General features: G+C 49.5%; 1 protein-coding gene across 1 annotated transcript in view; it reads left to right on the forward strand.

Moving 5' to 3' along the window:
* LOC144680645 (regulating synaptic membrane exocytosis protein 1-like) overlaps positions 1-25,493 on the forward strand; it is a 704,348-nt gene that overhangs the window by 345,744 nt on the left and 333,111 nt on the right. The gene's annotated exons all lie outside the window — the stretch shown is intronic.

Consider the following 25,493-nt stretch of genomic DNA (forward strand, 5'->3'; position numbering starts at 1 on the left):
CATCGGGAGTGATGGAGAGAATACAGTCAGAGTGCTGCCACCTCATAGTGAGTGAAGGAGAGAATACAGTCAGAGTGCTGACACCTCATAGTGAGTGATGGAGAGAATACAGTCGGAGTGCTGCCACCTCATAGTGAGTGTTGGAGTGAATACCGTCAGAGTGCTGCCACCTCATAGTGAGTGATGGAGAGAATACAGTCAGAGTGCTGCCGCTGCACATTGAATAACGGACAGAATACAATCAGAGTGCTGCCACCTCACAGTGAGTGATGGAGTGAATACCGTCAGAGTGCTGCCGCTGCACAGTGAATAACGGACAGAATACAGTCAGAGTGCTGCCACCTCACAGTGAGTGATGCAAAAAATTCAGTCAGAGTGCTGCCCCTGCACAGTGAGTGACAGGGAGAATACAGTCAGAGTGCTGCCACTGCACAGTCAGTGACAGGGAGAATACAGTCAGAGTGCTGCCACCTCACAGTGAGTGATGGAGAGAATACAGTCAGAGTGCTGCCACCTCATAGTGAGTGACAGAGCGAATACAGTCAGAGTGCTTCCATCTCATAGTGAGTGAAGGAGAGAATACAGTCAGAGTGCTGCCACCTCATAGTGAGTGAAGGAGAGAATACAGTCAGAGTGCTGCCATCTCATAGTGAGTGAAGGGGAGAATACAGTCAGAGCGCTGCCACCTCATAGTGAGTGAAGGAGAGAATACAGTCAGAGTGCTGCCATCTCAAGGTGAGTGAAGGAGAGAATACAGTCAGAGTGCTGCCACCTCATAGTGAGTGAAGGAGAGAATACAGTCAGAGTGCTGCCATCTCATAGTGAGTGAAGGGGAGAATACAGTCAGAGCGCTGCCACCTCATAGTGAGTAATGGAGAGAATACAGTCAGAGTGCTGCCACCACATAGTGAGTGAAGGAGAGAATACAGTCAGAGTGCTGCCATCTCATACTGAGTGAAGGAGAGAATACAGTCAGAGTGCTGCCACCTCATAGTGAGTAATGGAGAGAATACAGTCATAGCGCTGCCACCTCATAGTGAGTAATGGAGAGAATACAGTCAGAGGGCTGCCATCTCATAGGGAGTGATGGAGAGAATACAGTCAGAGTGCTGCCACCTCATAGTGAGTGATGGAGAGAATACAGTCAGAGTGCTGCCACCTCACAGTGAGTGAAGGAGAGATTACAGTCAGAGTGCCGCCACCTCATAGTGAGTGATGGAGAGAATACAGTCAGAGTGCTGCCATCTCATAGGGAGTGATGGAGAGAATACAGTCGGAGTGCTGCCACCTCATAGTGAGTGACGGAGTGAATACAGTCAGAGTGCTGCCACCACATAGTGAGTGAAGGAGAGAATACAGTCTGAGTGCTGCCATCTCAAGGTGAATGAAGGAGAGAATACAGTCATAGCGCTGCCACCTCATAGTGAGTGAAGGGGAGAATACAGTAAGAGCGCTGCCACCTCATAGTGAGTGAAGGAGAGAATACAGTCAGAGTGCTGCCACCTCATAGTGAGTGAAGTAGAGAACACAGTCAGAGTGCTGCCATCTCATAGTGAGCGATGGAGAGAATACAGTCAGAGTGCTGCCACCTCATAGTGAGTAATGGAGAGAATACAGTCAGAGTGCTGCCACCACATAGTGAGTGAAGGAGAGAATACAGTCAGAGTGCTGCCACCACATAGTGAGTGAAGGAGAGAATACAGTCAGAATGCTGCCACCTCACAGTGAGTGAAGGAGAGAATACAGTCAGAGTGCTGCCATCTCATAGTGAGTGTAGGAGAGAATACAGTCAGAGCGCTGCCACCTCATAGTGAGTAATGGAGAGAATACAGTCAGAGTGATGCCATCTCATAGTGAGTGAAGGAGAGAATGCAGTCAGAGTGCTGCCACCTCATAGTGAGTGAAGGAGAAAATACAGTCAGAGTGCTGCCACCACATAGTGAGTGATGGAGTGAATACCGTCAGAGTGCTGCCGCTGCACAGTGAATAACGGACAGAATACAGTCAGAGTGCTGCCACCTCACAGTGAGTGATGCAAAAAATTCAGTCAGAGTGCTGCCGCTGCACAGTGAGTGACAGGGAGAATACAGTCAGAGTGCTGCCACTGCACAGTCAGTGACAGGGAGAATACAGTCAGAGTGCTGCCACCTCATAGTGAGTGATGGAGAGAATACAGTCAGAGTGCTGCCACCTCATAGTGAGCGATGGAGAGAATACAGTCAGAGTCCTGCACTGCACAGTGAGCGATGGAGAGAATACAGTCAGAGTGCAGCCACCTCATAGTGAGCGATGGAGAGAATACAGTCAGAGTGCAGCCACCTCATAGTGAGCGATGGAGAGAGTACAGTCAGTGTGCAGCCACCTCATAGTGAGCGATGGAGAGAACACAGTCAGAGTTCTGCCGCTGTACATTGAGTGCCAGAGAGAATACAGTCAGAATGCTGCCCCTGCACAGTGAGTGATGGAGAGAATACAGTCAGAGTGCTGCCGCTGCACAGTGCGTGACGGAGAGAATACAGTCAGCGTGCTGCCACTGCACAGTGAGTGATGTTGAGAATACAGTCAGAGGGCTGCCACTGCACATTGAGTGACGGAGAGAATACAATCAGAGTAATGACGCTGCACAGTGAGTGTTGGAGAGAATACAGTCAGAGTGCTTTTGCTGCACAGTGAGTAATGGAGAGAATACAGTCAGAGTGCAGCCACCTCATAGTGAGCGATAGAGAGAATACAGTTAGAGTGCAGCCACCTCATAGTGAGCGATGGAGAGAATACAGTCAGAGTGCTGCCATCTCATAGTGAGCGATGGAGAGAATACAGTTAGAGTGCAGCCACCTCATAGTGAGCGCTGGAGAGAATACAGTTAGAGTGCAGCCACCTCATAGTGAGTAATGGAGAGAATACAGTCAGAGTGCAGCCACCTCATAGTGAGCGCTGGAGAGAATACAGTTAGAGTGCAGCCACCTCATAGTGAGTAATGGAGAGAATACAGTCAGAGTGCAGCCACCTCATAGTGAGCGATGGAGAGAATACAGTAAGAGTGCTGCCACCTCATAGTGAGTGACAGAGCGAATACAGTCAGAGTGCTGCCATCTCATAGTGAGTGATGGAGAGAATACAGTCAGAGTGCTGCCACCTCATAGTGAGTGAAGGACAGAATACAGTCAGAGTGCTGCCACCTCATAGTGAGTGAAGGAGAGAATACAGTCAGAGTGCTGCCATCTCATAGTGAGTGAAGGAGAGAATACAGTCAGAGTGCTGCCATCTCATAGTGAGTGAAGGAGAGAATACAGTCAGAGTGCTGCCACCTCATAGTGAGTGAAGGAGAGAATACAGTCAGAGTGCTGCCATCTCATAGTGAGTGAAGGGGAGAATACAGTCAGAGTCCTGCACTGCACAGTGAGCGATGGAGAGAATACAGTCAGAGTGCAGCCACCTCATAGTGAGCGATGGAGAGAATACAGTCAGAGTGCAGCCACCTCATAGTGAGCGATGGAGAGAATACAGTCAGAGTGCAGCCACCTCATAGTGAGCGATGGAGAATATACAGTCAGAGTTCTGCCGCTGTACATTGAGTGCCAGAGAGAATACAGTCAGAATGCTGCCCCTGCACATTGAGTGATGGAGAGAATTCAATCAGAGCGCTGACACTGCACAGTGAGTGATGTTGAGAATACAGTCAGAGGGCTGCCACTGCACATTGAGTGACGGAGAGAATACAGTCAGAGTAATGACGCTGCACAGTGAGTGTTGGAGAGAATACCGTCAGAGTGCTTTTGCTGCACAGTGAGTAATGGAGAGAATACAGTCAGAGTGCAGCCACCTCATAGTGAGCGATAGAGAGAATACAGTTAGAGTGCAGCCACCTCATAGTGAGTAATGGAGAGAATACAGTCAGAGTGCAGCCACCTCATAGTGAGCGATGGAGAGAATACAGTAAGAGTGCTGCCACCTCATAGTGAGCGCTGGAGAGAATACAGTTAGAGTGCAGCCACCTCATAGTGAGTAATGGAGAGAATACCGTCAGAGTGCAGCCACCTCATAGTGAGCGATGGAGAGAATACAGTCAGAGTGCTGCCACCTCATAGTGAGTGAAGGAGAGAATACAGTCAGAGTGCTGCCACCTCACAGTGAGTGAAGGAGAGAATACAGTCAGAGTGCTGCCACCTCATAGTGAGTGACAGAGCGAATACAGTCAGAGTGCTGCCACCTCACAGTGAGTGAAGGAGAGAATACAGTCAGAGTGCTGCCACCTCATAGTGAGTGACAGAGCGAATACAGTCAGAGTGCTGCCACCTCATAGTGAGTGAAGGAGAGAATACAGTCAGAGTGCTGCCACCTCATAGTGAGTGAAGGAGAGAATACAATCAGAGTGCTGCCATCTCATAGTGAGTGAAGGACAGAATACAGTCAGAGTGCTGCCATCTCATAGTGAGTGAAGGAGAGAATACAGTCAGAGTGCTGCCATCTCATAGTGAGTGAAGGACAGAATACAGTCAGAGTGCTGCCATCTCATAGTGAGTGAAGGAGAGAATACAGTCAGAGTGCTGCCACCTCATAGTGAGTGAAGGAGAGAATACAGTCAGAGTGCTGCCATCTCATAGTGAGTGAAGGGGAGAATACAGTCAGAGCGCTGCCACCTCATAGTGAGTAATGGAGAGAATACAGTCAGAGTGCTGCCACCACATAGTGAGTGAAGGAGTGAATACAGTCAGAGTGCTGCCATCTCAAGGTGAGTGAAGGAGAGAATACAGTCAGAGTGCTGCCACCTCATAGTGAGTGAAGGAGAGAATACAGTCAGAGTGCTGCCATCTCATACTGAGTGAAGGGGAGAATACAGTCAGAGCGCTGCCACCTCATAGTGAGTAATGGAGAGAATACAGTCAGAGTGCTGCCACCACATAGTGAGTGAAGGAGAGAATACAGTCAGAGTGCTGCCATCTCATACTGAGTGAAGGAGAGAATACAGTCAGAGTGCTGCCACCTCATAGTGAGTAATGGAGAGAATACAGTCATAGCGCTGCCACCTCATAGTGAGTAATGGAGAGAATACAGTCAGAGGGCTGCCATCTCATAGGGAGTGATGGAGAGAATACAGTCAGAGTGCTGCCACCTCATAGTGAGTGATGGAGAGAATACAGTCAGAGTGCTGCCACCTCATAGTGAGTGAAGGAGAGATTACAGTCAGAGTGCCGCCTCCTCATAGTGAGTGATGGAGAGAATACAGTCAGAGTGCTGCCATCTCATAGGGAGTGATGGAGAGAATACAGTCGGAGTGCTGCCACCTCATAGTGAGTGACGGAGTGAATACAGTCAGAGTGCTGCCACCACATAGTGAGTGATGCAGTGAGTACCGTCAGAGTGCTGCCGCTGCACAGTGAATAATGGACAGAATACAGTCAGAGTGCTGCCACCTCACAGTGAGTGATGCAAAAAATTCAGTCAGAGTGCTGCCACCACATAGTGAGTGAAGGAGAGAATACAGTCAGAGTGCTGCCACCACATAGTGAGTGAAGGAGAGAATACAGTCAGAGTGCTGCCATCTCATACTGAGTGATGGAGAGAATACAGTCAGAGTGCTGCCACCTCATAGTGAGTGATGGAGTGAATACAGTCAGAGTGCTGCCACCACATAGTGAGTGAAGGAGAGAATACAGTCTGAGTGCTGCCATCTCAAGGTGAATGAAGGAGAGAATACAGTCATAGCGCTGCCACCTCATAGTGAGTGAAGGGGAGAATACAGTAAGAGCGCTGCCACCTCATAGTGAGTGAAGGAGAGAATACAGTCAGAGTGCTGCCACCTCATAGTGAGTGAAGTAGAGAACACAGTCAGAGTGCTGCCATCTCATAGTGAGCGATGGAGAGAATACAGTCAGAGTGCTGCCACCTCATAGTGAGTAATGGAGAGAATACAGTCAGAGTGCTGCCACCACATAGTGAGTGAAGGAGAGAATACAGTCAGAGTGCTGCCACCACATAGTGAGTGAAGGAGAGAATACAGTCAGAATGCTGCCACCTCACAGTGAGTGAAGGAGAGAATACAGTCAGAGTGCTGCCATCTCATAGTGAGTGTAGGAGAGAATACAGTCAGAGCGCTGCCACCTCATAGTGAGTAATGGAGAGAATACAGTCAGAGTGATGCCATCTCATAGTGAGTGAAGGAGAGAATGCAGTCAGAGTGCTGCCACCTCATAGTGAGTGAAGGAGAAAATACAGTCAGAGTGCTGCCACCACATAGTGAGTGATGGAGTGAATACCGTCAGAGTGCTGCCGCTGCACAGTGAATAACGGACAGAATACAGTCAGAGTGCTGCCACCTCACAGTGAGTGATGCAAAAAATTCAGTCAGAGTGCTGCCGCTGCACAGTGAGTGACAGGGAGAATACAGTCAGAGTGCTGCCACTGCACAGTCAGTGACAGGGAGAATACAGTCAGAGTGCTGCCACCTCATAGTGAGTGATGGAGAGAATACAGTCAGAGTGCTGCCACCTCATAGTGAGCGATGGAGAGAATACAGTCAGAGTCCTGCACTGCACAGTGAGCGATGGAGAGAATACAGTCAGAGTGCAGCCACCTCATAGTGAGCGATGGAGAGAATACAGTCAGAGTGCAGCCACCTCATAGTGAGCGATGGAGAGAGTACAGTCAGTGTGCAGCCACCTCATAGTGAGCGATGGAGAGAACACAGTCAGAGTTCTGCCGCTGTACATTGAGTGCCAGAGAGAATACAGTCAGAATGCTGCCCCTGCACAGTGAGTGATGGAGAGAATACAGTCAGAGTGCTGCCGCTGCACAGTGCGTGACGGAGAGAATACAGTCAGCGTGCTGCCACTGCACAGTGAGTGATGTTGAGAATACAGTCAGAGGGCTGCCACTGCACATTGAGTGACGGAGAGAATACAATCAGAGTAATGACGCTGCACAGTGAGTGTTGGAGAGAATACAGTCAGAGTGCTTTTGCTGCACAGTGAGTAATGGAGAGAATACAGTCAGAGTGCAGCCACCTCATAGTGAGCGATAGAGAGAATACAGTTAGAGTGCAGCCACCTCATAGTGAGCGATGGAGAGAATACAGTCAGAGTGCTGCCATCTCATAGTGAGCGATGGAGAGAATACAGTCAGCGTGCTGCTGCTGCACAGTGAGTGATGGAGAGAATACAGTCAGAGGGCTGCCATCTCATCGGGAGTGATGGAGAGAATACAGTCAGAGTGCTGCCACCTCATAGTGAGTGAAGGAGAGAATACAGTCAGAGTGCTGACACCTCGTAGTGAGTGATGGAGAGAATACAGTCGGAGTGCTGCCACCTCATAGTGAGTGTTGGAGTGAATACCGTCAGAGTGCTGCCACCTCATAGTGAGTGATGGAGAGAATACAGTCAGAGTGCTGCCGCTGCACATTGAATAACGGACAGAATACAATCAGAGTGCTGCCACCTCACAGTGAGTGATGGAGTGAATACCGTCAGAGTGCTGCCGCTGCACAGTGAATAACGGACAGAATGCAGTCAGAGTGCTGCCACCTCACAGTGATTGATGCAAAAAATTCAGTCAGAGTGCTGCCCCTGCACAGTGAGTGACAGGGAGAATACAGTCAGAGTGCTGCCACTGCACAGTCAGTGACAGGGAGAATACAGTCAGAGTGCTGCCACCTCACAGTGAGTGATGGAGAGAATACAGTCAGAGTGCTGCCACCTCATAGTGAGTAATGGTGAGAATACAGTCAGAGGGCTGCCATCTCATAGGGAGTGATGGAGAGAATACAGTCAGAGTGCTGCCACCTCATAGTGAGTGAAGGAGAGAATACAGTCAGAGTGCTGCCACCTCATAGTGAGTGATGGAGAGAATACAGTCGGAGTGCTGCCACCTCATAGTGAGTGTTGGAGTGAATACCGTCAGAGTGCTGCCACCTCATAGGGAGTGATGGAGCGAATACAGTCAGAGTGCTGCCGCTGCACATTGAATAACGGACAGAATACAATCAGAGTGCTGCCACCTCACAGTGAGTGATGGAGTGAATACCGTCAGAGTGCTGCCGCTGCACAATGAATAACGGACAGAATACAGTCAGAGTGCTGCCACCTCACAGTGAGTGATGCAAAAAATTCAGTCAGAGTGCTGCCGCTGCACAGTGAGTGACAGGGAGAATACAGTCAGAGTGCTGCCACTGCACAGTCAGTGACAGGGAGAATACAGTCAGAGTGCTGCCACCTCATAGTGAGTGATGGAGAGAATACAGTCAGAGTGCTGCCACCTCATAGTGAGTGACAGAGCGAATACAGTCAGAGTGCTGCCACCACATAGTGAGTGAAGGAGAGAATACAGTCAGAGTGCTGCCATCTCATAGTGAGTGAAGGGGAGAATACAGTCAGAGCGCTGCCACCTCATGGTGAGTAATGGAGTGAATACAGTCAGAGTGCTGCCACCACATAGTGAGTGAAGGAGAGAATACAGTCAGAGTGCTGCCATCTCAAGGTGATTGAAGGAGAGAATACAGTCAGAGTGCTGCCACCTCATAGTGAGTGAAGGAGAGAATACAGTCAGAGTGCTGCCATCTCATAGTGAGTGAAGGGGAGAATACAGTCAGAGCGCTGCCACCTCATAGTGAGTAATGGAGAGAATACAGTCAGAGTGCTGCCACCACATAGTGAGTGAAGGAGAGAATACAGTCAGAGTGCTGCCATCTCATAGTGAGTGAAGGAGAGAATACAGTCCGAATGCTGCCACCTCACAGTGAGTGAAGGAGAGAGTACAGTCAGAGTGCTGCCATCTCATAGTGAGTGAAGGAGAGAATTCAGTCAGAGCGCTGCCACCTCATAGTGAGTAATGGAGAGAATACAGTCAGAGTGATGCCATCTCATAGTGAGTGAAGGAGAGAATACAGTCAGAGTGCTGCCACCTCATAGTGAGTGAAGGACAGAATACAGTCAGAGTGCTGCCACCTCATCGTGAGTGATGGAGAGAATACAGTCATAGCGCTGCCATCTCATAGTGAGTAATGGAGAGAATACAGTCAGAGTGCTGCCACCTCATAGTGAGTGAAGGAGAGAATACAGTCAGAGTGCTGCCATCTCATAGTGAGTGAAGGGGAGAATACAGTCAGAGCGCTGCCACCTCATAGTGAGTAATGGAGAGAATACAGTCAGAGTGCTGCCACCACATAGTGAGTGAAGGAGAGAATACAGTCAGAGTGCTGCCATCTCAAGGTGAGTGAAGGAGAGAATACAGTCAGAGTGCTGCCACCTCATAGTGAGTGAAGGAGAGAATACAGTCAGAGTGCTGCCATCTCATAGTGAGTGAAGGGGAGAATACAGTCAGAGTGCTGCCACCACATAGTGAGTGAAGGAGAGAATACAGTCAGAGTGCTGCCATCTCATACTGAGTGAAGGAGAGAATACAGTCAGAGTGCTGCCACCTCATAGTGAGTAATGGAGAGAATACAGTCATAGCGCTGCCACCTCATAGTGAGTAATGGAGAGAATACAGTCAGAGGGCTGCCATCTCATAGGGAGTGATGGAGAGAATACAGTCAGAGTGCTGCCACCTCATAGTGAGTGATGGAGAGAATACAGTCAGAGTGCTGCCACCTCATAGTGAGTGAAGGAGAGATTACAGTCAGAGTGCCGCCACCTCATAGTGAGTGATGGAGAGAATACAGTCAGAGTGCTGCCATCTCATAGGGAGTGATGGAGAGAATACAGTCGGAGTGCTGCCACCTCATAGTGAGTGACGGAGTGAATACAGTCAGAGTGCTGCCACCACATAGTGAGTGAAGGAGAGAATACAGTCTGAGTGCTGCCATCTCAAGGTGAATGAAGGAGAGAATACAGTCATAGCGCTGCCACCTCATAGTGAGTGAAGGGGAGAATACAGTAAGAGCGCTGCCACCTCATAGTGAGTGAAGGAGAGAATACAGTCAGAGTGCTGCCACCTCATAGTGAGTGAAGTAGAGAACACAGTCAGAGTGCTGCCATCTCATAGTGAGCGATGGAGAGAATACAGTCAGAGTGCTGCCACCTCATCGTGAGTAATGGAGAGAATACAGTCAGAGTGCTGCCACCACATAGTGAGTGAAGGAGAGAATACAGTCAGAGTGCTGCCACCACATAGTGAGTGAAGGAGAGAATACAGTCAGAATGCTGCCACCTCACAGTGAGTGAAGGAGAGAATACAGTCAGAGTGCTGCCATCTCATAGTGAGTGTAGGAGAGAATACAGTCAGAGCGCTGCCACCTCATAGTGAGTAATGGAGAGAATACAGTCAGAGTGATGCCATCTCATAGTGAGTGAAGGAGAGAATGCAGTCAGAGTGCTGCCACCTCATAGTGAGTGAAGGAGAAAATACAGTCAGAGTGCTGCCACCACATAGTGAGTGATGGAGTGAATACCGTCAGAGTGCTGCCGCTGCACAGTGAATAACGGACAGAATACAGTCAGAGTGCTGCCACCTCACAGTGAGTGATGCAAAAAATTCAGTCAGAGTGCTGCCCCTGCACAGTGAGTGACAGGGAGAATACAGTCAGAGTGCTGCCACTGCACAGTCAGTGACAGGGAGAATACAGTCAGAGTGCTGCCACCTCATAGTGAGTGATGGAGAGAATACAGTCAGAGTGCTGCCACCTCATAGTGAGCGATGGAGAGAATACAGTCAGAGTCCTGCACTGCACAGTGAGCGATGGAGAGAATACAGTCAGAGTGCAGCCACCTCATAGTGAGCGATGGAGAGAATACAGTCAGAGTGCAGCCACCTCATAGTGAGCGATGGAGAGAGTACAGTCAGTGTGCAGCCACCTCATAGTGAGCGATGGAGAGAACACAGTCAGAGTTCTGCCGCTGTACATTGAGTGCCAGAGAGAATACAGTCAGAATGCTGCCCCTGCACAGTGAGTGATGGAGAGAATACAGTCAGAGTGCTGCCGCTGCACAGTGCGTGACGGAGAGAATACAGTCAGCGTGCTGCCACTGCACAGTGAGTGATGTTGAGAATACAGTCAGAGGGCTGCCACTGCACATTGAGTGACGGAGAGAATACAATCAGAGTAATGACGCTGCACAGTGAGTGTTGGAGAGAATACAGGCAGAGTGCTTTTGCTGCACAGTGAGTAATGGAGAGAATACAGTCAGAGTGCAGCCACCTCATAGTGAGCGATAGAGAGAATACAGTTAGAGTGCAGCCACCTCATAGTGAGCGATGGAGAGAATACAGTCAGAGTGCTGCCATCTCATAGTGAGCGATGGAGAGAATACAGTCAGCGTGCTGCTGCTGCACAGTGAGTGATGGAGAGAATACAGTCAGAGGGCTGCCATCTCATCGGGAGTGATGGAGAGAATACAGTCAGAGTGCTGCCACCTCATAGTGAGTGAAGGAGAGAATACAGTCAGAGTGCTGACACCTCATAGTGAGTGATGGAGAGAATACAGTCGGAGTGCTGCCACCTCATAGTGAGTGTTGGAGTGAATACCGTCAGAGTGCTGCCACCTCATAGTGAGTGATGGAGAGAATACAGTCAGAGTGCTGCCGCTGCACATTGAATAACGGACAGAATACAATCAGAGTGCTGCCACCTCACAGTGAGTGATGGAGTGAATACCGTCAGAGTGCTGCCGCTGCACAGTGAATAACGGACAGAATACAGTCAGAGTGCTGCCACCTCACAGTGAGTGATGCAAAAAATTCAGTCAGAGTGCTGCCCCTGCACAGTGAGTGACAGGGAGAATACAGTCAGAGTGCTGCCACTGCACAGTCAGTGACAGGGAGAATACAGTCAGAGTGCTGCCACCTCACAGTGAGTGATGGAGAGAATACAGTCAGAGTGCTGCCACCTCATAGTGAGTGACAGAGCGAATACAGTCAGAGTGCTTCCATCTCATAGTGAGTGAAGGAGAGAATACAGTCAGAGTGCTGCCACCTCATAGTGAGTGAAGGAGAGAATACAGTCAGAGTGCTGCCACCTCATTGTGAGTGATGGAGAGAATACAGTCATAGCGCTGCCACCTCATAGTGAGTAATGGTGAGAATACAGTCAGAGGGCTGCCATCTCATAGGGAGTGATGGAGAGAATACAGTCAGAGTGCTGCCACCTCATAGTGAGTGAAGGAGAGAATACAGTCAGAGTGCTGCCACCTCATAGTGAGTGATGGAGAGAATACAGTCGGAGTGCTGCCACCTCATAGTGAGTGTTGGAGTGAATACCGTCAGAGTGCTGCCACCTCATAGGGAGTGATGGAGCGAATACAGTCAGAGTGCTGCCGCTGCACATTGAATAACGGACAGAATACAATCAGAGTGCTGCCACCTCACAGTGAGTGATGGAGTGAATACCGTCAGAGTGCTGCCGCTGCACAATGAATAACGGACAGAATACAGTCAGAGTGCTGCCACCTCACAGTGAGTGATGCAAAAAATTCAGTCAGAGTGCTGCCGCTGCACAGTGAGTGACAGGGAGAATACAGTCAGAGTGCTGCCACTGCACAGTCAGTGACAGGGAGAATACAGTCAGAGTGCTGCCACCTCATAGTGAGTGATGGAGAGAATACAGTCAGAGTGCTGCCACCTCATAGTGAGTGACAGAGCGAATACAGTCAGAGTGCTGCCACCACATAGTGAGTGAAGGAGAGAATACAGTCAGAGTGCTGCCATCTCATAGTGAGTGAAGGGGAGAATACAGTCAGAGCGCTGCCACCTCATGGTGAGTAATGGAGTGAATACAGTCAGAGTGCTGCCACCACATAGTGAGTGAAGGAGAGAATACAGTCAGAGTGCTGCCATCTCAAGGTGAATGAAGGAGAGAATACAGTCAGAGTGCTGCCACCTCATAGTGAGTGAAGGAGAGAATACAGTCAGAGCGCTGCCATCTCATAGTGAGTGAAGGGGAGAATACAGTCAGAGCGCTGCCACCTCATAGTGAGTAATGGAGAGAATACAGTCAGAGTGCTGCCACCACATAGTGAGTGAAGGAGAGAATACAGTCAGAGTGCTGCCATCTCATAGTGAGTGAAGGAGAGAATACAGTCCGAATGCTGCCACCTCACAGTGAGTGAAGGAGAGAGTACAGTCAGAGTGCTGCCATCTCATAGTGAGTGAAGGGGAGAATTCAGTCAGAGCGCTGCCACCTCATAGTGAGTAATGGAGAGAATACAGTCAGAGTGATGCCATCTCATAGTGAGTGAAGGAGAGAATGCAGTCAGAGTGCTGCCACCTCATAGTGAGTGAAGGACAAAATACAGTCAGAGTGCTGCCACCTCATAGTGAGTGAAGGACAGAATACAGTCAGAGTGCTGCCACCTCATCGTGAGTGATGGAGAGAATACAGTCATAGCGCTGCCATCTCATAGTGAGTAATGGAGAGAATACAGTCAGAGTGCTGCCACCTCATAGTGAGAGATGGAGAGAATACAGTCAGAGTGCTGCCAACTCATAGTGAGTGATGGAGAGAATACAGTCAGAGTGCTGCCATCTCATAGTGAGCGATGGAGAGAATACAGTCAGAGTGCTGCCACCTCATAGTGAGTAATGGAGAGAATACAGTCAGAGTGCTGCCACCTCGTCGTGAGTGATGGAGAGAATACAGTCAGAGTGCTGCCACCTCATAGTGAGTAATGGAGAGAATACAGTCAGAGTGCTGCCACCTCGTCGTGAGTAATGGAGAGAATACAGTCAGAGTGCTGCCACCTCATAGTGAGTAATGGAGAGAATACAGTCAGAGTGCTGCCACCTCATAGTGAGTGATGGAGAGAATACAGTCAGAGTGCTGCCACCTCATAGTGAGTGAAGGAGAGATTACAGTCAGAGTGCCGCCACCTCATAGTGAGTGATGGAGAGAATACAGTCAGAGTGCTGCCATCTCATAGGGAGTGATGGAGAGAATACAGTCGGAGTGCTGCCACCTCATAGTGAGTGACGGAGTGAATACAGTCAGAGTGCTGCCACCACATAGTGAGTGAAGGAGAGAATACAGTCTGAGTGCTGCCATCTCAAAGTGAATGAAGGAGAGAATACAGTCATAGCGCTGCCACCTCATAGTGAGTGAAGGGGAGAATACAGTAAGAGCGCTGCCACCTCATAGTGAGTGAAGGAGAGAATACAGTCAGAGTGCTGCCACCTCATAGTGAGTGAAGTAGAGAACACAGTCAGAGTGCTGCCATCTCATAGTGAGCGATGGAGAGAATACAGTCAGAGTGCTGCCACCTCATAGTGAGTAATGGAGAGAATACAGTCAGAGTGCTGCCACCACATAGTGAGTGAAGGAGAGAATACAGTCAGAGTGCTGCCACCACATAGTGAGTGAAGGAGAGAATACAGTCAGAATGCTGCCACCTCACAGTGAGTGAAGGAGAGAATACAGTCAGAGTGCTGCCATCTCATAGTGAGTGTAGGAGAGAATACAGTCAGAGCGCTGCCACCTCATAGTGAGTAATGGAGAGAATACAGTCAGAGTGATGCCATCTCATAGTGAGTGAAGGAGAGAATGCAGTCAGAGTGCTGCCACCTCATAGTGAGTGAAGGAGAAAATACAGTCAGAGTGCTGCCACCACATAGTGAGTGATGGAGTGAATACCGTCAGAGTGCTGCCGCTGCACAGTGAATAACGGACAGAATACAGTCAGAGTGCTGCCACCTCACAGTGAGTGATGCAAAAAATTCAGTCAGAGTGCTGCCGCTGCACAGTGAGTGACAGGGAGAATACAGTCAGAGTGCTGCCACTGCACAGTCAGTGACAGGGAGAATACAGTCAGAGTGCTGCCACCTCATAGTGAGTGATGGAGAGAATACAGTCAGAGTGCTGCCACCTCATAGTGAGCGATGGAGAGAATACAGTCAGAGTCCTGCACTGCACAGTGAGCGATGGAGAGAATACAGTCAGAGTGCAGCCACCTCATAGTGAGCGATGGAGAGAATACAGTCAGAGTGCAGCCACCTCATAGTGAGCGATGGAGAGAGTACAGTCAGTGTGCAGCCACCTCATAGTGAGCGATGGAGAGAACACAGTCAGAGTTCTGCCGCTGTACATTGAGTGCCAGAGAGAATACAGTCAGAATGCTGCCCCTGCACAGTGAGTGATGGAGAGAATACAGTCAGAGTGCTGCCGCTGCACAGTGCGTGACGGAGAGAATACAGTCAGCGTGCTGCCACTGCACAGTGAGTGATGTTGAGAATACAGTCAGAGGGCTGCCACTGCACATTGAGTGACGGAGAGAATACAATCAGAGTAATGACGCTGCACAGTGAGTGTTGGAGAGAATACAGTCAGAGTGCTTTTGCTGCACAGTGAGTAATGGAGAGAATACAGTCAGAGTGCAGCCACCTCATAGTGAGCGATAGAGAGAATACAGTTAGAGTGCAGCCACCTCATAGTGAGCGATGGAGAGAATACAGTCAGAGTGCTGCCATCTCATAGTGAGCGATGGAGAGAATACAGTTAGAGTGCAGCCACCTCATAGTGAGCGCTGGAGAGAATACAGTTAGAGTGCAGCCACCTCATAGTGAGTAATGGAGAGAATACAGTCAGAGTGCAGCCACCTCATAGTGAGCGCTGGAGAGAATACAGTTAGAGTGCAGCCACCTCATAGTGAGTAATGGAGAGAATACAGTCAGAGTGCAGCCACCTCATAGTGAGCGATGGAGAGAATACAGTAAGAGTGCTGCCACCTCATAGTGAGTGACAGAGCGAATACAGTCAGAGTGCTGCCATCTCATAGTGAGTGAAGGAGAGAATACAGTCAGAGTGCTGCCATCTCATAGTGAGTGAAGGAGAGAATACAGTCAGAGTGCTGCCACCTCACAGTGAGTGAAGGAGAGAATAGAGTCAGAGTGCTGCCACCTCATAGTGAGTGACAGAGCGAATACAGTCAGAGTGCTGCCATCTCATAGTGAGTGAAGGAGAGAATACAGTCAGAGTGCTGCCACCTCATGGTGAGTGAAGGAGAGAATACAGTCAGAGTGCTGCCATCTCATAGTGAGTGAAGGGGAGAATACAGTCAGAGCGCTGCCACCTCATAGTGAGTAATGGAGAGAATACAGTCAGAGTGCTGCCACCACATAGTGAGTGAAGGAGAGAATACAGTCAGAGTGCTGCCATCTCAAGGTGAGTGAAGGAGAGAATACAGTCAGAGTGCTGCCACCTCATAGTGAGTGAAGGAGAGAATACAGTCAGAGTGCTGCCATCTCATACTGAGTGAAGGGGAGAATACAGTCAGAGCTCTGCCACCTCATAGTGAGTAATGGAGAGAATACAGTCAGAGTGCTGCCACCACATAGTGAGTGAAGGAGAGAATACAGTCAGAGTGCTGCCATCTCATAGTGAGTGAAGGAGAGAATACAGTCAGAATGCTGTCACCTCACAGTGTGTGAAGGAGAGAATACAGTCAGAGTGCTGCCACCTCATAGGGAGTGATGGAGAGAATACAGTCATAGCGCTGCCACCTCATAGTGAGTAATGGAGAGAATACAGTCAGAGGGCTGCCATCTCATCGGGAGTGATGGAGAGAATACAGTCAGAGTGCTGCCACCTCATAGTGAGTGAAGGAGAGAATACAGTCAGAGTGCTGCCACCTCATAGTGAGTGATGGAGAGAATACAGTCGGAGTGCTGCCACCTCATAGTGAGTGTTGGAGTGAATACCGTCAGAGTGCTGCCACCTCATAGTGAGTGATGGAGAGAATACAGTCAGAGTGCTGCCGCTGCACATTGATTAACGGACAGAATACAATCAGAGTGCTGCCACCTCACAGTAAGTGATGGAGTGAATACCGTCAGAGTGCTGCCGCTGCACAGTGAATAACGGACAGAATACAGTCAGAGTGCTGCCACCTCACAGTGAGTGATGCAAAAAATTCAGTCAGAGTGCTGCCCCTGCACAGTGAGTGACAGGGAGAATACAGTCAGAGTGCTGCCACCTCACAGTGAGTGATGGAGAGAATACAGTCAGAGTGCTGCCACCTCATAGTGAGTGACAGAGCGAATACAGTCAGAGTGCTTCCATCTCATAGTGAGTGAAGGAGAGAATACAGTCAGAGTGCTGCCACCTCATAGTGAGTGAAGGAGAGAATACAGTCAGAGTGCTGCCACCTCATAGTGAGTGATGGAGAGAATACAGTCATAGCGCTGCCACCTCATAGTGAGTAATGGTGAGAATACAGTCAGAGGGCTGCCATCTCATAGGGAGTGATGGAGAGAATACAGTCAGAGTGCTGCCACCTCATAGTGAGTGAAGGAGAGAATACAGTCAGAGTGCTGCCACCTCATAGTGAGTGATGGAGAGAATACAGTCGGAGTGCTGCCATCTCATAGGGAGTGATGGAGAGAATACAGTCAGAGTGCTGCCACCACATAGGGAGTGATGGAGGGAATACAGTCAGAGTTCTGCCACCTCATAGTGAGTGAAGGACAGAATACAGTCAGAATGCTGCCATCTCATAGTGAGTGATGGAGAGAATACAGTCAGAGGGCTGCCATCTCATAGGGAGTGATGGAGAGAATACAGTCAGAGTGCTGCCACCTCGTCGTGAGTGATGGAGAGAATACAGTCAGAGTGCTGCCACCTCATAGTGAGTAATGGAGAGAATACAGTCAGAGTGCTGCCACCTCGTCGTGAGTGATGGAGAGAATACAGTCAGAGTGCTGCCACCTCATAGTGAGTAATGGAGAGAATACAGTAAGTGTGCTGCCACCTCGTCGTGAGTGATGGAGAGAATACAGTCAGAGTGCTGCCACCTCATAGTGAGTAATGGAGAGAATACAGTCAGAGTGCTGCCACCTCGTCGTGAGTAATGGAGAGAATTCAATCAGAGCGCTGACACTGCACAGTGAGTGATGTTGAGAATACAGTCAGAGGGCTGCCACTGCACATTGAGTGACGGAGAGAATACAGTCAGAGTAATGACGCTGCACAGTGAGTGTTGGAGAGAATACCGTCAGAGTGCTTTTGCTGCACAGTGAGTAATGGAGAGAATACAGTCAGAGTGCAGCCACCTCATAGTGAGCGATAGAGAGAATACAGTTAGAGTGCAGCCACCTCATAGTGAGTAATGGAGAGAATACAGTCAGAGTGCAGCCACCTCATAGTGAGCGATGGAGAGAATACAGTAAGAGTGCTGCCACCTCATAGTGAGCGCTGGAGAGAATACAGTTAGAGTGCAGCCACCTCATAGTGAGTAATGGAGAGAATACAGTCAGAGTGCAGCCACCTCATAGTGAGCGATGGAGAGAATGCAGTCAGAGTGCTGCCACCTCATAGTGAGTGAAGGAGAGAATACAGTCAGAGTGCTGCCACCTCACAGTGAGTGATGGAGAGAATACAGTCAGAGTGCTGCCACCTCATAGTGAGTGACAGAGCGAATACAGTCAGAGTGCTGCCACCTCACAGTGAGTGAAGGAGAGAATACAGTCAGAGTGCTGCCACCTCATAGTGAGTGACAGAGCGAATACAGTCAGAGTGCTGCCACCTCATAGTGAGTGAAGGAGAGAATACAGTCAGAGTGCTGCCACCTCATAGTGAGTGAAGGACAGAATACAGTCAGAGTGCTGCCACCTCATAGTGAGTGAAGGAGAGAATACAGTCAGAGTGCTGCCACCTCATAGTGAGTGAAGGAGAGAATACAGTCAGAGTGCTGCCATCTCATAGTGAGTGAAGGAGAGAATACAGTCAGAGTGCTGCCATCTCATAGTGAGTGAAGGAGAGAATACAGTCAGAGTGCTGCCATCTCATAGTGAGTGAAGGACAGAATACAGTCAGAGTGCTGCCATCTCATAGTGAGTGAAGGAGAGAATACAGTCAGAGTGCTGCCACCTCATAGTGAGTGAAGGAGAGAATACAGTCAGAGTGCTGCCATCTCATAGTGAGTGAAGGGGAGAATACAGTCAGAGCGCTGCCACCTCATAGTGAGTAATGGAGAGAATACAGTCAGAGTGCTGCCACCACATAGTGAGTGAAGGAGAGAATACAGTCAGAGTGCTGCCATCTCAAGGTGAGTGAAGGAGAGAATACAGTCAGAGTGCTGCCACCTCATAGTGAGTGAAGGAGAGAATACAGTCAGAGTGCTGCCATCTCATACTGAGTGAAGGGGAGAATACAGTCAGAGCGCTGCCACCTCATAGTGAGTAATGGAGAGAATACAGTCAGAGTGCTGCCACCACATAGTGAGTGAAGGAGAGAATACAGTCAGAGTGCTGCCATCTCATACTGAGTGAAGGAGAGAAAACAGTCAGAGTGCTGCCACCTCATAGTGAGTAATGGAGAGAATACAGTCATAGCGCTGCCACCTCATAGTGAGTAATGGAGAGAATACAGTCAGAGGGCTGCCATCTCATAGGGAGTGATGGAGAGAATACAGTCAGAGTGCTGCCACCTCATTGTGAGTGAAGGAGAGATTACAGTCAGAGTGCCGCCACCTCATAGTGAGTGATGGAGGGAATACAGTCAGAGTGCTGCCATCTCATAGGGAGTGATGGAGAGAATACAGTCGGAGTGCTGCCACCTCATAGTGAGTGACGGAGTGAATACAGTCAGAGTGCTGCCACCTCACAGTGAGTGATGCAAAAAATTCAGTCAGAGTGCTGCCACCACATAGTGAGTGAAGGAGAGAATACAGTCAGAGTGCTGCCACCACATAGTGAGTGAAGGAGAGAATACAGTCAGAGTGCTGCCATCTCATACTGAGTGAAGGAGAGAATACAGTCAGATTGCTGCCACCTCATAGTGAGTGATGGAGTGAATACAGTCAGAGTGCTGCCACCACATAGTGAGTGAAGGAGAGAATACAGTCTGAGTGCTGCCATCTCAAGGCGAATGAAGGAGAGAATACAGTCATAGCGCTGCCCCCTCATAGTGAGTGAAGGGGAGAATACAGTAAGAGCGCTGCCACCTCATAGTGAGTGAAGGAGAGAATACAGTCAGAGTGCTGCCACCTCATAGTGAGTGAAGTAGAGAACACAGTCAGAGTGCTGCCATCTCATAGTGAGCGATGGAGAGAATACAGTCATAGTGCTGCCACCTCATAGTGAGTAATGGAGAGAATACAGTCAGAGTGCTGCCACCACATAGTGAGTGAAGGAGAGAATACAGTCAGAGTGCTGCCACCACATAGTGAGTGAAGGAGAGAATACAGTCAGAATGCTGCCACCTCACAGTGAGTGAAGGAGAGAATACAGTCAGAGTGCTGCCATCTCATAGTGAGTGTAGGAGAGAATACAGTCAGAGCGCTGCCACCTCATAGTGAGTAATGGAGAGAATACAGTCAGAGTGATGCCATCTCATAGTGAGTGAAGGAGAGAATGCAGTCAGAGTGCTGCCACCTCATAGTGAGTGAAGGAGAAAATACAGTCAGAGTGCTGCCACCACATAGTGAGTGATGGAGTGAATACCGTCAGAGTGCTGCCGCTGCACAGTGAATAACGGACAGAATACAGTCAGAGTGCTGCCACCTCACAGTGAGTGATGCAAAAAATTCAGTCAGAGTGCTGCCGCTGCACAGTGAGTGACAGGGAGAATACAGTCAGAGTGCTGCCACTGCACAGTCAGTGACAGGGAGAATACAGTCAGAGTGCTGCCACCTCATAGTGAGTGATGGAGAGAATACAGTCAGAGTGCTGCCACCTCATAGTGAGCGATGGAGAGAATACAGTCAGAGTCCTGCACTGCACAGTGAGCGATGGAGAGAATACAGTCAGAGTGCAGCCACCTCATAGTGAGCGATGGAGAGAATACAGTCAGAGTGCAGCCACCTCATAGTGAGCGATGGAGAGAGTACAGTCAGTGTGCAGCCACCTCATAGTGAGCGATGGAGAGAACACAGTCAGAGTTCTGCCGCTGTACATTGAGTGCCAGAGAGAATACAGTCAGAATGCTGCCCCTGCACAGTGAGTGATGGAGAGAATACAGTCAGAGTGCTGCCGCTGCACAGTGCGTGACGGAGAGAATACAGTCAGCGTGCTGCCGCTGCACAGTGAGTGATGTTGAGAATACAGTCAGAGGGCTGCCACTGCACATTGAGTGACGGAGAGAATACAATCAGAGTAATGACGCTGCACAGTGAGTGTTGGAGAGAATACAGTCAGAGTGCTTTTGCTGCACAGTGAGTAATGGAGAGAATACAGTCAGAGTGCAGCCACCTCATAGTGAGCGATAGAGAGAATACAGTTAGAGTGCAGCCACCTCATAGTGAGCGATGGAGAGAATACAGTCAGAGTGCTGCCATCTCATAGTGAGCGATGGAGAGAATACAGTCAGCGTGCTGCTGCTGCACAGTGAGTGATGGAGAGAATACAGTCAGAGGGCTGCCATCTCATCGGGAGTGATGGAGAGAATACAGTCAGAGTGCTGCCACCTCATAGTGAGTGAAGGAGAGAATACAGTCAGAGTGCTGACACCTCATAGTGAGTGATGGAGAGAATACAGTCGGAGTGCTGCCACCTCATAGTGAGTGTTGGAGTGAATACCGTCAGAGTGCTGCCACCTCATAGTGAGTGATGGAGAGAATACAGTCAGAGTGCTGCCGCTGCACATTGAATAACGGACAGAATACAATCAGAGTGCTGCCACCTCACAGTGAGTGATGGAGTGAATACCGTCAGAGTGCTGCCGCTGCACAGTGAATAACGGACAGAATACAGTCAGAGTGCTGCCACCTCACAGTGAGTGATGCAAAAAATTCAGTCAGAGTGCTGCCCCTGCACAGTGAGTGACAGGGAGAATACAGTCAGAGTGCTGCCACTGCACAGTCAGTGACAGGGAGAATACAGTCAGAGTGCTGCCACCTCACAGTGAGTGATGGAGAGAATACAGTCAGAGTGCTGCCACCTCATAGTGAGTGACAGAGCGAATACAGTCAGAGTGCTTCCATCTCATAGTGAGTGAAGGAGAGAATACAGTCAGAGTGCTGCCACCTCATAGTGAGTGAAGGAGAGAATACAGTCAGAGTGCTGCCACCTCATTGTGAGTGATGGAGAGAATACAGTCATAGCGCTGCCACCTCATAGTGAGTAATGGTGAGAATACAGTCAGAGGGCTGCCATCTCATAGGGAGTGATGGAGAGAATACAGTCAGAGTGCTGCCACCTCATAGTGAGTGAAGGAGAGAATACAGTCAGAGTGCTGCCACCTCACAGTGAGTGATGGAGAGAATACAGTCGGAGTGCTGCCACCTCATAGTGAGTGTTGGAGTGAATACCGTCAGAGTGCTGCCACCTCATAGGGAGTGATGGAGCGAATACAGTCAGAGTGCTGCCGCTGCACATTGAATAACGGACAGAATACAATCAGAGTGCTGCCACCTCACAGTGAGTGATGGAGTGAATACCGTCAGAGTGCTGCCGCTGCACAATGAATAACGGACAGAATACAGTCAGAGTGCTGCCACCTCACAGTGAGTGATGCAAAAAATTCAGTCAGAGTGCTGCCGCTGCACAGTGAGTGACAGGGAGAATACAGTCAGAGTGCTGCCACTGCACAGTCAGTGACAGGGAGAATACAGTCAGAGTGCTGCCACCTCATAGTGAGTGATGGAGAGAATACAGTCAGAGTGCTGCCACCTCATAGTGAGTGACAGAGCGAATACAGTCAGAGTGCTGCCACCACATAGTGAGTGAAGGAGAGAATACAGTCAGAGTGCTGCCATCTCATAGTGAGTGAAGGGGAGAATACAGTCAGAGCGCTGCCACCTCATGGTGAGTAATGGAGTGAATACAGTCAGAGTGCTGCCACCACATAGTGAGTGAAGGAGAGAATACAGTCAGAGTGCTGCCATCTCAAGGTGAATGAAGGAGAGAATACAGTCAGAGTGCTGCCACCTCATAGTGAGTGAAGGAGAGAATACAGTCAGAGCGCTGCCATCTCATAGTGAGTGAAGGGGAGAATACAGTCAGAGCGCTGCCACCTCATAGTGAGTAATGGAGAGAATACAGTCAGAGTGCTGCCACCACATAGTGAGTGAAGGAGAGAATACAGTCAGAGTGCTGCCATCTCATAGTGAGTGAAGGAGAGAATACAGTCCGAATGCTGCCACCTCACAGTGAGTGAAGGAGAGAGTACAGTCAGAGTGCTGCCATCTCATAGTGAGTGAAGGGGAGAATTCAGTCAGAGCGCTGCCACCTCATAGTGAGTAATGGAGAGAATACAGTCAGAGTGATGCCATCTCATAGTGAGTGAAGGAGAGAATGCAGTCAGAGTGCTGCCACCTCATAGTGAGTGAAGGACAAAATACAGTCAGAGTGCTGCCACCTCATAGTGAGTGAAGGACAGAATACAGTCAGAGTGCTGCCACCTCATCGTGAGTGATGGAGAGAATACAGTCATAGCGCTGCCATCTCATAGTGAGTAATGGAGAGAATACAGTCAGAGTGCTGCCACCTCATAGTGAGAGATGGAGAGAATACAGTCAGAGTGCTGCCAACTCATAGTGAGTGATGGAGAGAATACAGTCAGAGTGCTGCCATCTCATAGTGAGCGATGGAGAGAATACAGTCAGAGTGCTGCCACCTCATAGTGAGTAATGGAGAGAATACAGTCAGAGTGCTGCCACCTCGTCGTGAGTGATGGAGAGAATACAGTCAGAGTGCTGCCACCTCATAGTGAGTAATGGAGAGAATACAGTCAGAGTGCTGCCACCTCGTCGTGAGTGATGGAGAGAATACAGTCAGAGTGCTGCCACCTCATAGTGAGTAATGGAGAGAATACAGTCAGAGTGCTGCCACCTCATAGTGAGTGATGGAGAGAATACAGTCAGAGTGCTGCCACCTCATAGTGAGTGAAGGAGAGATTACAGTCAGAGTGCCGCCACCTCATAGTGAGTGATGGAGAGAATACAGTCAGAGTGCTGCCATCTCATAGGGAGTGATGGAGAGAATACAGTCGGAGTGCTGCCACCTCATAGTGAGTGACGGAGTGAATACAGTCAGAGTGCTGCCACCACATAGTGAGTGAAGGAGAGAATACAGTCTGAGTGCTGCCATCTCAAGGTGAATGAAGGAGAGAATACAGTCATAGCGCTGCCACCTCATAGTGAGTGAAGGGGAGAATACAGTAAGAGCGCTGCCACCTCATAGTGAGTGAAGGAGAGAATACAGTCAGAGTGCTGCCACCTCATAGTGAGTGAAGTAGAGAACACAGTCAGAGTGCTGCCATCTCATAGTGAGCGATGGAGAGAATACAGTCAGAGTGCTGCCACCTCATAGTGAGTAATGGAGAGAATACAGTCAGAGTGCTGCCACCACATAGTGAGTGAAGGAGAGAATACAGTCAGAGTGCTGCCACCACATAGTGAGTGAAGGAGAGAATACAGTCAGAATGCTGCCACCTCACAGTGAGTGAAGGAGAGAATACAGTCAGAGTGCTGCCATCTCATAGTGAGTGTAGGAGAGAATACAGTCAGAGCGCTGCCACCTCATAGTGAGTAATGGAGAGAATACAGTCAGAGTGATGCCATCTCATAGTGAGTGAAGGAGAGAATGCAGTCAGAGTGCTGCCACCTCATAGTGAGTGAAGGAGAAAATACAGTCAGAGTGCTGCCACCACATAGTGAGTGATGGAGTGAATACCGTCAGAGTGCTGCCGCTGCACAGTGAATAACGGACAGAATACAGTCAGAGTGCTGCCACCTCACAGTGAGTGATGCAAAAAATTCAGTCAGAGTGCTGCCGCTGCACAGTGAGTGACAGGGAGAATACAGTCAGAGTGCTGCCACTGCACAGTCAGTGACAGGGAGAATACAGTCAGAGTGCTGCCACCTCATAGTGAGTGATGGAGAGAATACAGTCAGAGTGCTGCCACCTCATAGTGAGCGATGGAGAGAATACAGTCAGAGTGCAGCCACCTCATAGTGAGCGACGGAGAGAATACAGTCAGAGTGCAGCCACCTCATAGTGAGCGATGGAGAGAGTACAGTCAGTGTGCAGCCACCTCATAGTGAGCGATGGAGAGAACACAGTCAGAGTTCTGCCGCTGTACATTGAGTGCCAGAGAGAATACAGTCAGAATGCTGCCCCTGCACAGTGAGTGATGGAGAGAATACAGTCAGAGTGCTGCCGCTGCACAGTTCGTGACGGAGAGAATACAGTCAGCGTGCTGCCACTGCACAGTGAGTGATGTTGAGAATACAGTCAGAGGGCTGCCACTGCACATTGAGTGACGGAGAGAATACAATCAGAGTAATGACGCTGCACAGTGAGTGTTGGAGAGAATACAGTCAGAGTGCTTTTGCTGCACAGTGAGTAATGGAGAGAATACAGTCAGAGTGCAGCCACCTCATAGTGAGCGATAGAGAGAATACAGTTAGAGTGCAGCCACCTCATAGTGAGCGATGGAGAGAATACAGTCAGAGTGCTGCCATCTCATAGTGAGCGATGGAGAGAATACAGTTAGAGTGCAGCCACCTCATAGTGAGCGCTGGAGAGAATACAGTTAGAGTGCAGCCACCTCATAGTGAGTAATGGAGAGAATACAGTCAGAGTGCAGCCACCTCATAGTGAGCGCTGGAGAGAATACAGTTAGAGTGCAGCCACCT

This window comes from Cetorhinus maximus, chromosome 5, assembly GCF_964194155.1.
Source record: "Cetorhinus maximus chromosome 5, sCetMax3.hap1.1, whole genome shotgun sequence".
In the NCBI taxonomy this organism is placed as follows: Eukaryota; Metazoa; Chordata; class Chondrichthyes; order Lamniformes; family Cetorhinidae; genus Cetorhinus; species Cetorhinus maximus.